At 35.9% G+C, this 12,033-nt stretch overlaps 1 protein-coding gene across 9 annotated transcripts in view; it reads left to right on the top strand.

The window, feature by feature from the left end:
• The window catches only part of ARID1B (AT-rich interaction domain 1B), a 434,847-nt gene that overhangs the window by 245,717 nt on the left and 177,097 nt on the right, over positions 1 to 12,033 (top strand). The window lies entirely within an intron of this gene.

The following is a 12,033-nucleotide window of genomic DNA, read 5'->3' as shown; positions in this document are numbered from 1 at the left end:
CTCTCTGTGACCCTTCTATCATGAACACAATGATAGTGCAGTTTAACTGTTTCAGCAACTGAGGTAGTGTTTATCCCAAACACTGCTAAAAAGATTTGATTCAAGATCTTTCTGTTCTTATGCTTTTAATTATTAGTAGCTGGGATTTTTCCATGTCCAGACCAGGGTTTCTTAACCTGGTACCATTGACATTTTGGGCCTGATAATTCATTGTTGTTCAGAGGCTATTCTGTGCATTGATTGTAGTATTTACCCAGCAGACACCAGGAGCAAACCCCACACCAGTTCTGATGACCAAAAATGTCTCTGGACATTGTCAAATATCCCCTAGATTGAGGAGAGAGGGGGCACATGAAATTGTTTCTTGTTGCGAGCCACTGGTGTTAGACAAAACTTAAATTCATTACAAATCCTTGGCCAAGACTGTTTATAAACTTTTCGTAAAACAGGACACAAATGAATGAAACATGACATAAATAAAACTAGCTAAGTAGCTAGTTTCTTTTCAAGTTTGGTTGTACATTGTTTATTTCAGAAACCTCATTTTTGCTTAAAACTGAAGAATTTGTATGAACAAAACAGAGTCTACTTAATAAAAAATGTTGAAAGAACCTACTGAGAGTAGCTGTTTCATACATTAAAAATTTAGCTTTTCAACCTTGAGACTGTATTTCAAGCTTTTGCTACTTTTTAAGTAGAAAATAGTTTCATGGTCTAAGTTCAGTAACTCTCCTAGAGCTATTGGGACTGACTTACCAAACAAATGTAAATATGTGTTCCTTTAAGAGTTTTTTAAGATTTCAGTTTTAAAAATTGAACTTAAAGATTTCTGAGCTAAAAGCAAAGGTACGATTATGAAGAGGGAAGTATCATGCTTCACATCTGAAGGTTTTATAATAGTTTCTTGTCTGAACTTATACATACTACTTTAGCTTTTAGTGTTGACTATAGTTTTGATTTTTTTTTAAAGATTTTATTTATATACTGAGAGAGAGAGAGCACACATGAGAGGAGGGAGGGTCAGAGGGAGAAGCAGACTCCCTGCTGAGCAAGGAGCCCGATGCGGGACTTGATCCTGGAACTCCAGGATCATGACCTGAGCCGAAGGCAGTCGCTTAACTAACTGAACCACCCAGGCGCCCTGTAGTTTTGATTTTAAGTTAATTTGATGGTTTCCATGTTGCAGAGTTCAAATTTATAGGCCATTGTATTGAATAACAACATATTTTTATTAGACACATGATTCCTTTCTAACTTCCTTTCTAATTCCTTTCTAACTTCACAAAACAACCTGTAGTTGTTTCTACCTGACGAAAAAATTTCAAGAACCCCAAACTCCCCACCCCCAAAGAAAAAATCTGGCAATTCCCAAATCATGCAGAAATCTCAAGAAATTATCTACTGAAAATTTCAATTCTGTGATCTAGAACACTTTATTAAAACAAACCAAAACAAAAAGGTGTACTATACAGTGAAAACCAAAGGCATTTTGAGGATGAGAAACTATGGAGTATTATTTCAATTTTTATCTGTATATTTGGAAAAGGTAATATTTTTTGAGTACTATGGATTACTGCATTGTGAAATGCAAAACAAGATAACATATAAGAAAAGTATTTTTACAGAATCTGAAATGAGTTGTAATAGAACATTTTTATTACCTCAAAAAATTTCCCTTGTGCCTTTATACTTAGGCCCTCCTTCCATCATACCCAGCTCCAGGCAACCACTGATCTGTTTTCTTTCCCTGTAAATTTGCCTATTCTAAAATGTTACAGAAATGAAATCATAGAGTAGATAACCTTTTGAATCCAGCCTGTTTTACTTAGCATAACACTTTTGAGATTCATTCATGTTCAGTTAATTTCTTTTTTATTGGTGAGTAGTTTTCCATTATGTACATGTGGTCTGTAATTTTATCAATTCACTAATTGACAGACATTTGCATTGCTTGCAGTTTTTGACAATTATGAATAAAGCCTCAATAAATACTCTCATGTCCGCTTTCATGTGAACATGTTTTCCTTTCTCTTGGGTAAACACCTAGAAGTGGGATTTATGGATCATGTGGTAAGCTTACTTTTACCTTCTCTACCAAACTCTTTTCCAAAGTGGCTCTGTTATTTCGCCACAATTAGATTATTTTTAAAAATCAGTCCTCATGTTTGAATCCCATGTTTCTTTACAAGTTAGTCTTTTATTTTTTTTGGCCATGTATGACTGCTAACTGTGGTGGAGTCAAAAGAATTCTTCCTCGGTAATTTCTTCTTCAGGGGAGCTCTGTAATCAAATCACTAGTATTTTAGAAAGTGACTTTGCTATTTCATGTCAAGACATGCCTCTTGACAGGAGGCAGCTTTTCTTAATAAAGCAGTTACTGATGAGTGTCACAAGTGTGATGCCCTCCTTCTCTTCCAGGCCAGTCTTTGGTCCATAGCTGTGGTGGTTCAGCTTTTTGTTTGCTGCTTCCAGTCTGACCTGAGTCTCCCATGTCCTCCCAGACACCAGTTGTGAGCAGAGGAGTGTTCGTAAAGTTCTCCCTGACTTTTTTCTGTACTAAAATGTCCATCTCTTGAATTACCGGTATTTTTCGACTGTTGAAGACTTGACATTATTTAGAGATGAGGCCTTTATGTTCATTCTGGAAGATTAATATTGAACAATTTTGAACTCAAAAAGGCATTAAAATGAACCCAGCAGCAAAACACAACCAATACCTATTTTTGAAGGCTTCCTCTTTTTCTTGTAGTTTTTTTTTTTTTTTTTTTTTTAAAGAAGATATATTTGTTTTGGAGAGAGGAAGAGGGGGCAGAGTTGAATAGCGGTCTGCTGACAGTTACTTGCCTTGAAAACTTCAACTCTTTTTTCTTAATTTGCCCCTTCCAGAACTTCCTGTACTAGCCTCAGTTTCCTTCACATACTTACACTCTTGGCTTAGAAGTTTTGTTCTCGTTGTCCTCAGTAGATAAGGCTGTCTTAAACAGCTCCTGGGAGGGGACAGAGTAGGTGACATGATTAGTGGGGGGCCAGTTTAGGCTTGTTGTTTGGACGAATACCACTTTACGGAACTATGAAAAGTGGTTGACTTCCCTAGAGACTTCTTTCTTAGGTTTACAGTTACTAGCTTACCTCATTAAGTCAGTAGATTCTTCAAATAAGTCCCATCCAAAGCAAGAATAAGATTTAAAGTAAAAGGTAGAGTTTTGTGGTGAAATTTAAGTATAACTAATCTTATGTCCTTCTTCCTCTCCCTACTAAGTTGCCCCTCTGTTCCAACTTGATCAAGATAGCCCTAAACAACTTAATTTAAGCTTTAAAGGGCCTTAAAGATACACAGTAATAAAAGTGTGATTGTCACCGCTATTCCAGTATTTCAAAAACCACTGTATTTTGGTAGAAGTATTTTATGGTAAAAAAGAAGTTTTTTACATCTGGCTTTTTTTTTTTTTTTTTTTTTTTTTACATGCAAACCCTGGGGACAGAGTTGAGGGGGCCAGGACATGTGGACAGCGGAGAAGGTGGCAGAAAAAGAAACCACTGACACATAATCAAATTAATAATGTATAAAGAGCTATTTGGGGCAGCAATAGAAGTTTAATTTGTTGATCTACAAAAGTATTTTTACTAGCTTACCTAATTAAATCAGTAGATACAAAATATTTTTGTTTTTAAAACACCTTTTCATTCTAATCTAATCACTTTAAATCATCTTTGTTGCACTCCCTACCCTTAGATACACTGAGACCCTTTCCCATGGCCTTTATCTGTGGGTCTGCACAGTCTGTCTGTAGGACCTCGTTTGCATACTAATTTTATAATAACTTTCAACTTGCTTTTCTGAGCCAGCCTTAATGGTGGGTAGGATTGGGAAAGGGGGTTAAGTATGGTCAAATAGTAGTTTAGCTAAGTTTTCATAGGTAATAGGTAAACCTATTACCTTAATAGGTTTATCTAGTTATACATATATATATTTTAAGATTTTATTTATTTGAGAGAGAGAGAGAGAGCATGAGCAGGTGGGGCGAGGGAGATGCAGGCTCCGCACTGAGCAGGGAGCCTGATGTGGGACTTGATCCCAGGACGCTGGGATCATGACTTGAGCAGAAGGCAGACAGATACTTAACCGACTGAGCCACCCAGGCACCCGTCTAGTTATTTTTAAAATTAAAAATTTTCCTCATTATAAAATGTATTTAAAATTAGAAAAAAAAGTTTGTATTATTGGTTTGTTTTTAGAGCATTTGAACTTATCAAACTGTAGTGTAATTTTATATAGTATGGTAAATGTGATACAATTTTAATATCGATCTATATATGAATGAGTAGATACTTGGGTAAAAAGGGAGGTGTTGCTTAAAATGGTGTTGAATTATGACAGTTCACAATGAATATGATACAGTGGGAAATGAGATAATAGAATTATTTCAGTTTTTATGAAGTTTAGATAAACTACCACTTAGTGTTTAAAAGTTTTTAGTTCTTAGTAAGAAATAGATGTTAACTTGACGTATACAGATGAGGCACTCACATAGAAATGATAATGTAATAAATAGTGTTTTACTGTACATGTATTTTCTACTTTAATAAAATATGATTTACAGAAAGATCTAAGGGTGAGTATGAAAGCATTGCTTTTATTGGAAGTATGATCTGTTTTCAGAAATTTTGTTCACAAATTTACCTTATTTGTATACACGTGTTATATTAGGAAAGCTAAGTGAAATCATGCATAGATACACTGATCTATATTTTTCATGATTCCATAGCTCATATTTCTTGATAAACACTGGAAGTATAGAATTGAGGAACTTTTCTACATGTGATGTTTTTAGGTATAACATTCTGAATGCCCCCAGACCTACACATATGTTGGTCATGTACCTGATGTGGTGATACTTGAGCTCCTGTTGCACTTTGTATCAAGGAGATCATCTCTGGAGTGGGCATGGTACAGTGACCCTGAAGCTTGCTCAGTGCCAGTGTTCATCAGTAGAATTTATGCCTGTCAGTATTCTTCACACTGATGACCTGCCGCACGGGCAGGGCATTCGTAACCACCTGCTGTGTTGTGGTCAACCAGCCTAAATGCAGAGCTGAAATTGACTTTTAAAAATTAAATTTGGAAAGATTGTGAGTTGTATGTGGTCTTTGTAAAATATTTACTGTAGTCATTTCTTGGTATAGTACAATGCTAAGAGAATCATTACATTTTAATTCAGGAATAGGGAGAAAAGAGTCTTATCTTTGAGGGACAGCCTTCATTGCCAACAATTAAAAAAAAAAAACAAAATTTTTAAAGGAATTTAAAATTTACTCCTGGCTAGAGAGACAAATGCATGAAATACATATGTTATATATGTCATCATTAAATATAGTAACTCTAGTATGTAATGCAAGGATGTATATCATGAGCCAAATGGTACATACATAGGACTTTAATGTATGTATTATATTAGATGGAGCATGTTTTAAATCTTGTTATATCTACACATATGACATAGTAAGCTATATCAAATTTGGTTTCATAACATTTATATTTTGATGGTGTTACAAGTTTTCAACCCATTCACATGTATACATTTATTCCTTCAACGGTTACTTATTTAAAAAAAAACAAAACAAAACACACTTACTTATTGAGCCTCTACTCTGTGTCAGGCATTCTCTAGGTATAAAACATAAAACGGTGAATGAGATAGCAAGGTCCCTGCTTTTGTGAAGTTTACGTTTTAGAGATGAACAATCAAATTTCAGCTGGTTATACAGGAGAGGAAGAGGGGCTTTCTGAGGATACAACCTTTAAACCAAGGTGGGAGTGATGTGAAGGGAACCAGAAATGTGAAGATCTGCTACAGAGTGTTCCAGGAGGAGGGAGCAGCAAGTGCAAAGGCCCTGAGGTAAGAAAGGGCCATTTTTACGAATGGAAAGGAAGCCAGTGTAGCTGAAACATTGTGCGTAGAGGGGAAGAGGTGGGATTGGGGATCAGTGAGGCAAGCAGGAGCCCCGCTGTTCAGCTGCTTGTGGACTACAGTAAAGAATTCAGACGGAATTTTATGGTCTTGGAAAATTTCAAATAGGGAGTAGAGATGGAGGAGGACTTGGTATGTAGATATGTAAGAGCTTTTAGAATTGCCTTTATGATCATAGTGTTTTTGCATGGAACTCTGCCAGTAGATGTATGATACTCAAGAGTTCCCTGATGTCAAGTTGTGCAGTGTGTTAGCTTTTGCTGTGCAACAGACCAGCCCTTAACTTAGTGCTTGGAACAGCCACCATTTATTTATCCCACAGTTGGACAATTTGGTCTGAGCCTGAGTTGTTCTGGTTTCTGTTGGGCTCATTCTCCCTTCAATCAGCTCCTGATCAGCTAAGTGGCTCTATTTCTTGGAGCTGACTGGCTCTTAGTTAGGGTGATATGGTAACAGAACCATTATGTCTCATCCTCCAACAGACTCGTCTGGGCTTGTTCACATGGTAGCTGGTTGACTTGCAAGAGAGTGATTAGAAGAAGTATGCATTGCCTTTTCAGTCTTAGACTTGAAGGTGGTACAGTCTGATTCTGTAGCTGCATTCTGTTGATCCAAGCAAATCTCATGTCCAGCCCAGCTTTAAAGGGGAGAGAAATAGATTCCACCTTCTGGTGGAAGGGGTTGTAAACTCACGTTGCATAGTGTTGGCTATTTTTACACACTCTTATTTCACACTCAAGGCCTTTTTTCTCTGAGCCATCATGAGTTTGTGATTGCTTTGTGAATCTCAAGTGAAGGTATCCTCTCTCAGAGAACTGAATTAGAAAGAGAAGGGTGATCCTAATGGTGACAACTTTTGTTTTAAATTTAATAGCCTGGGATATGAAGACACAGCTAACATCCTAGTATATAGAAGATTATGTGAGCATAACACTTGTAGACAAAAGCATAATTATAACATCTCCACTGTTTGTCTTGAAATCATATTGCACTGTATTTAGTATAATAGAAATGATCTTTGGTTGCAGAGATGAAATTTAGCATTGTTATTAATATTTACTGGTTCCCTAACTAGAGACAGGTTTTTAGTTAATTTTAAATACATTCAGAGAGTGGTGGTTCAACTCAGCAACAGTTAGCAGTAGAAGGCATCAGTGTGTGTTCTTTTACCAGCTAACCAAACACTGAACGGTTTCAGCAAGCTGTGTCCTTGAGTTGTCATGTGGCCTGTTCATGCTAATAAGGAGAATGAGGAGAATTAATAAGAGAAGAATGCTGGCAGGGTTTTGCATGGTTTTTTTTAAGCATTCATTTTTTTCAATGGATTACAAAACGTAAGAAAATAATGAAAAATAATAGTAGTAATAACAAGCAGTAATAATAAAAAGACAAAACAACTTCCTTGCTGTCTAAAATAAAACTTTGCAACCCCGTGTGAGCTGCTATGTGGTTGGACTGTGAGGGAGAGAGGAGGGGAGGGTGAGGGAGGGGCTTGTCCTACAGTTTAAATTGTCATAAATCCGGGGACATGGTTTTAGAGAGCAATTTATTAATGTCTGCTTCTCCTTAATGGCATATGGCTCTTTCTGGCCCAACCAAAGTAGATACGGCAATCTTTGTAAGTAGGACAGTGTTTTCATTCCTCAAACACCAATCTAGGCAAACTATTTTTTTCAAGAGCATCTGAATTCTCAGTGATTTACTTGTGGACAGATACCGTGACTGCAAATTCTGTCAGGTTCTTGTGTACTGTTGTCAATCTCCTCCTCTCAATTCCCATCCCCCTTTAGGTTGAAGACCTCCAGGTAAGTTTGCTTTTCCCATCCCTACCTGGAATTGGAGGCCAAATGTGTATCATTTTAATGTTTAATTATGGTAAAGATGTGGCTTCTCTGATCACGGAAGAAAAGGTAGTGGGTCATTCTGTCCCATAGTTACCCAAATGGGAAATTAAAGCTGACTCACCTCTTCCCTTGTTATTTCAAAATAAAATATAGATGGGTCAAATATTTAAATGGGAAACATGGAAGTCAAACATATTAAAAGGAAACATGAATGAATATGTAAAAACTCCTGGAGTGGGGAAGACATTTTTGCACATGGCACATAAGCTAGAAGGCATGCAGGAAGCAAATGGATAGATAGAAATATTTGTAGTGCCAAATTCCTGTTTTTAGTCCTGGTTTTAAAATCTAACAAGTTTATAAGCATTTTCTTATGTTATAGAAGACTTCCTGAACAGTGAGTTTTTTATGAATATGGAATGGTCTGTATAGGAAGTACCATACTTTTTTTTAACCATCCCCTATTTTTGTACATTTTTTTCTAATTTGTCATTATTTTTCAAGGAATGGCATAGTACACATACTTTATAATTTATAAGCAGTTGATCACAAATTAGATCATAAAGAGAGATTTCTCTAGAAATCGATTGACATTTACTTACATTTCTGTGATTATTTTTGACATTAGACATTTTTTATGTTATTGGCTTATTTTGTTAACTACTTTTAATTGAACAAGAAACACATGCACATGGTGAAAAAATTCTAAACACTGTAAGACAAAATACAATGAATATTAAGTTCTCTCCCTTGAAGTAATCACTGATGTGTCTCTTACGTATCTTTCCAGAAATGGTCCAAGTATATCAAGCATAGAACCCACCCCCACTTTTTAAAAAATTACAGATGTTAGCTTACTGTGCACACTGTTCTGATTCTTTCCACTTAATGTAATATTATAGAAATCTTATCTGCACACATAGATTTATCCTTTTTAACAGTAGTATAGTATTCTATTGGCTGTATGATAATTTATTAAACACTCCCTTGTTGACGGTCATTTGGTTGGAGGATATTTTCAGCTTTTTACTGTTACAAACAACTCTGGCAAACAATTTAGTAAATATTTTTTGCACTTGGATATCAGTAGAATTATTAGCTCAACACTTAATCATGTGCATGTACATTTTGATGGATACCGCTAAATTGCATATTATTCCAACATATGTTCTCATAATGAGTGCAAGGCTATGTTGTGATTTCCCATACCCTTACCAATATTATAATTATCAACATTTTTAATCTTGGTAATCTGTAGTGAGAAAATAGAATAATGTTAAGAGTTTGGATTTGCATTCCTTTAATTATGAATAAGATTCTTCATATATGATTATATATCGTCACTGTCACTTTACTTTTTTGTGACAGTGTGATCCTGACTTTAGGAAAAAATGTTTTTCATTAAAATGGGACGTACTTTTGGCATAGTTTTATTTTAATGGAAGCACTGCTGGATATCAGTATTCTGTGCTTTATAGGTGAAAGTAGAAAGGACTTCAGAAGTGATTCAAGAAAGAAAAGTCCAACCAATTTCACTTCCAAATTCGTGAATTCACGTTTTCCCGATTTTCTTGATGGAATGATTGGAGATTAAATGGTTTGCTTTGATTTTGGTAGAGGTTGGGCTTAGTAGGCTACATGGGAGAGACAGAAGCCACTGGAAGGTTTTGTGCCAAGCAGAGTGTGAGGACTGTCAGTGTTCTAGCTGCTGCTGAACTTCCCAGGTGATTTTCAAAGTCCTCTACAGACGGAATCCTTTTAGGCCCTGGTGTTATAAAGTGTTGATGGTAGCATCATTTGAAATAACAGGATCGAATGGAAAGGGCCTTAGGAAGCCTCTGCTTTGCTAGCCTGCTCACACCCCTTCACACCTTGCACCTCAGGACTCCTGACAGGTTCTCTCCCTGTGATGCAGGTGGCGCTTCTCATCAGGGTGCTCTGTCTTTGCATTTATTACAGCCTCTGTGTGGAGATGAGGACACTGGGCATCGTGTCCTAAGTTTACGTTGCATAAAACCTGTGACCATTTTTTTCCGGGTGGTTTTTATAACACGGCCAGTTTTAAATCTCCCCAAACTGAAGTTTAGAAAGAAAAATGACACTGTGAATAATCTCATCTGGTCATTTTTGAATATGAATTTATTTTTTTAAATGAATGTTTAAATACATTTCATTCAGGTATTTATACCTGAGTAAAATTTGGCACTTTTTAGCTCTTTCAGTAGCGTTAAGCACAATGCCTTGTATGCGGTAAATATCCAGAAAGTCTTTGTTAATGAGTCAGGTCAATGTAAACCGTCAACATTCTCTCTTCCCAGTGTATTATTAAGTCTTTCCACTGAGATGTACTAATATTTTCCAGTTGTACATTCCTGTTTTAAGTTCAAATTGTGACTACTTTATAGCCAAATTAAATTTGGTGATAATGGTTAGTTAGTAACCAAAATCCCATCCAATAACTACAAATCTACAAGCATATATATATATATATATATATATATATATTTACACGTGTTTTAGGCTTATGAAATATAAAATACTGACTTTCTTTTTTAAAAGATTTAAATTGATGACGAAAGGAAAAAAGCTCAGCTGATCTCTGCTGATTGTTAAGGTTAATGACTGCTACCTGAAAATTTTATGTGAAGGTTGAAATACTCCCTTACTCCCACTAGAGGGGGATTCCTTCCAACTTAGGTAAAAATACTCTTAGATCCAACATGAAAACCTTTGTATGACATTGCTCTTTGTTTTTTAGTAAATTGAAGTTGATTTCATATTTTTAAAAATCAGCTGTTTTTGTGTTGGTATTGAAATATAAAATCTTTCAGAAACGGAAAATATAAAATACAGTTCAGTAGAACTAGAGTGCATATATGTGTAAACCATAGTGCTTTTGAATAAAACAAAATACACTTTTTAAGGTAGTCTGATGAAATTGGTTAGTACTTAGGAATTGCACACCTCTTCAGCCTTCCTGGAGATAGAATGTGGGATGGAGGATGAGGCTGACCTTTTGAAATCCACCGCCTTCCTCCAGGTTCCAAGGCCTGTCTTTGTCTCTGTCTCCTGACTTAGCTGCACGGACAGTTCCTAAATTCCACTTGAAAGCTTTTGTTATTATCTCAAGTTTTCAAATATATCAAAGCTAAATCTTTAAATAGATTTCTATGTGCTATTGAATTTTCTTGCTACTTTGACTTTTTATAATATGTTAAACGCAGAACTCACTTGGGGATGGTTTTTGCAGATTTAAACTTCTAATATATTTTAAAAATAATTGTATGCATATTAAAATATCACATCAAAAGGGTGAATGTACCTAATATTAGTATATGCAGATATGATCTATGTATATAATTTAAGAGTAAAAGTCACGTAGTGTTTACAGTAGTTAAGATTCAGCAAATTTGTTGTTTGTCCTTTGCCTTTAACTAAAGTCTTCAATGTTGATTAGAGGTTTTAATGTAAAAATATTTGAGGTTAGTAATCTAGTGTTGTGAAAGACAGGATTTAGGAAATTCAAACATATGTAAATTGCCAATAACTGTTGCTGCCCACCCCCCCCAACAAAGTCTATAATAGGATCTTGCTTCTAAATCTAACAATTAGCTTTGGAAATCAAAGTGTAAACAGACATGCTGTCAGTGAGTCTTATAATGATTTTGCACTACAGTTGATCCAACATTACACATTTGGTATCAACAACATATGGTTTTTGTCAAAATGAGGCTGGTCATCCTCCCAATACCTAATCGTGCGTTTCTCTTGCTTTATGCCCCAGTCTCTGTCAGGTACCAGGTGGTGGGGGAGCCTCACTGTCAGCCAAGCAGTTGGAGAATACAATTCCTTCCTCATTTCTTTTTTGACCCCTTTACTTTTGTACTGGATGACAATCTTACTGAAATGATCTTCCTTTCTATATTTCCTTCCCTCAAGGGAAGAATCCAATTTTGTTTTATAGCAAGATACATTGGACAGGCCTCTGTGCCTTCTACTTAAACACCTACCACAAAGGCCTAGTTTTAAAAGGCTGAAAACTCACAGTGTAGCCAGCAAGTCTGATATTATTGCTCTACCCCCGTCTTCTGCAGACGCTTAAAAATACTCAAATTCTGTTGCCTTCTTTCCTTGCTCTTTTCCGTCATATATTGGTACTTTGTAGTAGTCAAAGTTAAAAGCTTTACACACCAGACTGAATAATTATGTTTAAAAAACAG

Source organism: Eumetopias jubatus, unplaced genomic scaffold (genome assembly GCF_037043125.1).
Source record: "Eumetopias jubatus isolate StellerSeaLion01/CBP00866 unplaced genomic scaffold, mEumJub1_p1.0 scaffold_6, whole genome shotgun sequence".
NCBI classification, from domain to species: Eukaryota; Metazoa; Chordata; class Mammalia; order Carnivora; family Otariidae; genus Eumetopias; species Eumetopias jubatus.
The sequence above is the reverse complement of the archived record's forward strand: the minus strand, read 5'-3'. Positions and strand labels throughout refer to the sequence as shown.